This window comes from Alligator sinensis, unplaced genomic scaffold (assembly GCF_000455745.1).
Source record: "Alligator sinensis unplaced genomic scaffold, ASM45574v1 scaffold612_2, whole genome shotgun sequence".
Lineage (NCBI taxonomy): Eukaryota > Metazoa > Chordata > Crocodylia > Alligatoridae > Alligator > Alligator sinensis.
The window spans coordinates 1,397,278-1,401,561 of NW_005842085.1; positions in this window are offsets into that span (position 1 = coordinate 1,397,278).

The following is a 4,284-nucleotide window of genomic DNA, read 5'->3' on the forward strand; positions in this document are numbered from 1 at the left end:
GGGCTGGCCCCCGCCCCCAGCGTTCCAGGCCCGGCTGGGGTGGGGCTTGTTCCACCTCCTCCTTGATGCTGAACCCTGCGTGCAAGGGGAAACACGTGTTTTCTGAGGGGAAATGACCCTGAAAGCAAACCAGGATCGCGTCCCTGCACCGATCCACACACAACATTATTGCCCTTTTCCTGAATGCTCAGAGTTTAAGGCATCTCCCCTCCCCCTTCCTTTTTAATTGGGCCCAGACCTGGTTCTAACTAGATTTTCCCAAAGGTTTAAATTATCCACGTAGGGGAAGAATCCACCTGACAGAGGAAACGCCATGTATCTGGGTCCAAGAAGGCAGTTTTCCTTAAGCCCTCTCTGGGATAACTGTTCTCCTGGCGTGGTTTAGTCCCCACCAGGGTGTTGGGGCTTAATGCTTATTTTCTGGAAATGGGAGGCTCCTCCCTAGCTTGCATCTGTGGCCAAATGGCTGAGGGCAGGCAAAACGGGGTCATCCAAAGCCTCCGGGCTTGGGGCTGTTTATAGGATGCAACCAAAAGATGTTGGAAGCATCTGAAGCCCCTGGTGGGGGTGGAGGATATTTGCCAGTTGTAGGGCCATGTATGGTTCTGGACTGACTCATGGATTTGGAGCTGATTTGGCTTGGAACACAAAAAAATCCTTAAAAAAGAAGAAGAAGAATCTAACAGCATTGGCTGCTGGAGTGAGGCACCAAGGGCTGAAAGCGCAGAACCCAGCAGCCAGAGACTTTGTGAAACGTGAGCCACGGGTCGAGTCGCAAGCACAAATAAAATGGGGAGTTTCTCCCCTCACCTCACTGCACCCGGCTTGGCTGCTTGGCACAGGGCTGCCCAGCAGTGGAGCCTTCGGAGCAGCAGTTCTCGGGTTTTTTTGCACTCAAGGTCCCCCTTGGAAAATGCCAGCTCTTCGCTTTTGTTCATTTTTGGACTACAGAAAAATACTAAAGCAATTCTTCTGTTGCAGAGACCCCAGACAGACCACAGTGGGTCAGAATTTTTTTGACACTGTGGATTCCTGTGTGAAACCTCTGGGTTTATCTTGTGAATCGTGCGAACCAGCACCTTACTAACTTTCTGCTGACACCAAGGCTGAATTTGGCCTGCTTTTCATAAGTCCCAGCAGAGGCCTGGTCCTGACCTTTAAAATAACTTTGGCTCAGTACAGATGTTCCAAAAGCTTCCAGTGGACGCGCTCTAAATTATCATGCTCTACTCAAAGTGCAATAAGTTAGAGCAGGAGCCAACCAAACAGATGTCCACTGTTCAGTGGGGGCAGGGAGGGGCTCACAGCCTGCCCACATTGGCTGCGGGAGAGGGGAGCTCCCACACACCACACCAGAGGCTGCCAGAGTGGTCCCTCTCCCCAGCCCCCTCCCACCAGCTCTCAGCAGCAGCTGAAGGAGGAAGAAGGGGAGAACAGAGCCCCCACCCCACCATGAGGGCCACCCCACAATTTGCTTGGCTGGGGAATGTGGGGCACACCACTTCCACACAAGGGGGACTCCCTTCTTTCCCCGCAAGCCTCTTGACAGCTGCAGCCAGCCGCTACAAGGCAGCATGGTGTGGCCAGGGCTGCTACAGGGACACAGAGCCCAGAGCTCTTAGAATCAAATGACAGTTGGATGGGACCTCAAAGCAGGACCATCCCCAACTAGATCATTTCAGCCAAGACTTTGTCTAGCCAGGTCTTAAAAACCTCCAAGGAGAATCTACAACCCCTCCGGGTAACCTGTTCCAGAGTTTTACTATCCTCATAGTGAGAAAGTTCTTCCTTATATCTAACCTAAATTTCCCTTGCTGCAACTTGAAACAGTTGCTCCTGTTCTGTCACCTACCAGCACTGAGAACAGTCTGGCTCCATCCTCCTTCAAACCATCCTGCAGGTAGTTGAAGGCTGCTATTATTAAATCCCGTCCCTCAGTCTACTCTTCTGTAGACTAAATAAACCCAATTCCCTCAGCCTCTTCTCAAAAGTCATGTCCCCCAGTTCCCTCATCATTTTCGTTGCCCTCCACTGGACTCTCTCCAATTTGTACACATCCTTCCTGTAGTGGGGGGGCCCAAAACTGAACACAGTACTTCAGATGTGGCCTCACCAGCGCCGAATAGAAGGAAATAATCACTTCTTTTGATCTGCTGGCAACACTCCTTTTGATCTTGATCAGGTACTGTCAGGTAGAATCTACAGTTCACATTAGGGACAGGTACAGACATTAAATAAGGCCAAGGTGGAATAAATCTAAGTTACATGGCTTTCTGTAAGTGGCATAGCTTGGACTAGTAGCAAACAGAACACACATTCGCCCTTTGGTGGGAGGGAGGAAGAGGGCCCAATCTTAGACCAGGTTCTGCCATTTTTAAACCAGGCTATGTGTGTTGAACTTCAGTTCTGTTATGGGTATAGACTGGTTTTGTGTGCTGAACTTCCATTGTTGTGGGTAAGACTGGTTTCCAATCACTTATACCAGTAAAAGTGTAATGTCAGTACCTGACCTAGGTGTCTAGACTCCACATATAATGCATAGGAACAATCAGGCACCTAATGAAGCCACAGAAGCCAGTATTCAGGTTTGGAATCAATAGAAAATGCTGAGGGGAAGGGTAGAACACAAGAACTAGCCCTTTCAGGAACTTAGATAGCTAAACTGTGGGCCACAGGCAAGTACTTCTTGGGATTTATAAGTCTTTTCTCATAAACATGATGATGATAGCTGCCACAGCTCCCTTTGAATGCAGCTTGAACAGGAGTGACTGAGAGAGACTTGCTCAGTAATACTTCATAGACTGGCTTCACTTGGGATACAGACTTAAATTTCCACAGGGAAAAGAGAGATTTGAAGTCATGTTTCCCACATCTGAGGTGTGTGCGCCAAGCACTGAGCTTTACTGTAAGAAGAAGAACATGGACCACTAGTTGCTGTGCCTTGTGTAGGGACTTATTTGGTAAATGTGCTAGCAGAACATCTACTGGATTGGGAAGACAGGCAATGGAACGTATATCTTGTGGATTCAGACACAGCATATGCCTATAGCTCCTAGGTCCTCAGCACTTGTCACAACTTGAGCAATTTTGGGTGTGATCAGAAGCAGACATTTAAGCAATTAGGGAATTTTACTTGTGGAAATGTGGGAAGCCTGGGGACTGTAGGTATTCCTAGGGCTTAATGGCAGCCAAGACAGTATTGTGAGGGTCTAAATTTTGTTGTAAAGGCCCATAAGAGAAGCTAGGTGGCAACAAGATGTTTAACTGATTTTGTGGTGTCAGCCCTCAGTGCTCTCATCCATTATCATTGAATTTTCATCAACAGTTGCATTTGCCACAGTTTGGCTTATGCGTATCCTAGGAAGGAAAAAAGTGGTTGTTGGTGATCTTACTTATGGGACTTGCCATACAAAATAGTGACTCTTGGTTTCTGCTATTTACTGCACTTTTAGTTTATGTGTTTCTCTCGGCGACAAAATAATAGTTTTATAATTTCTCCTACTAATTTCAGGTTTAGTTAAGTAAATGATTTCAGTGAGTGATACCAACATGAACACACTTATGTTTTTATAATACAATAATTTTCACAGTGGCATTGAAGCTGCCTGGAAATTGAATAATAAAGCTAGTATTTGCAACCAATTTTTTAAAAGGCAGCAGGACAACCCACATCTTTTCAGAGTTCTTTTCTACATAAGCATTTCCATGTTGCAATATTTATCATGTTGAAAGTTATAGACAGCAGTCTTCATTTAGCCAGACTGAGGAAATCACTTTTGCAATAATTTAAAAAAAATGCAAGAATGGAGAAAACTAGGATTTGCTACCACTCAGCAAAAAGACCCAGGGTGGCCTTAATGAATGCTCCGTCAGAGTGGAAATGACTCTTTAGCATATAGTACAGAAGCAGTCCTAGGACAACCGACCAGAATCTAGGATTTTTCTTATCCCAAGTAAAAGTTATCTTTACTAAACTAGAGGCTCTCCTCTTGTACTTGTCCTTTGGTCCAATGTATCTGAGACTTCTTTTATGCATTGATGCAGCTTCCATATGAGGGGTGGCCCATGCAGAATAGTTTATGGCTTAGTTATTAGGGTGTTCTCTGGCAGTGTAGGAGAGCTGGGTTTGAATCTTCTCAGGCATGGTTAGAAATTGCCTATGCCAGGAGTGGGCAAAATGCAGCCCACAGGCCAGATGTGGCCCGTCAGGCCCTTGTATCCGGCCCACGGGGCCCCTAAAAAATTAAGAACATTAATATTTATCTGCCCCTGGCTGCCTGTCAT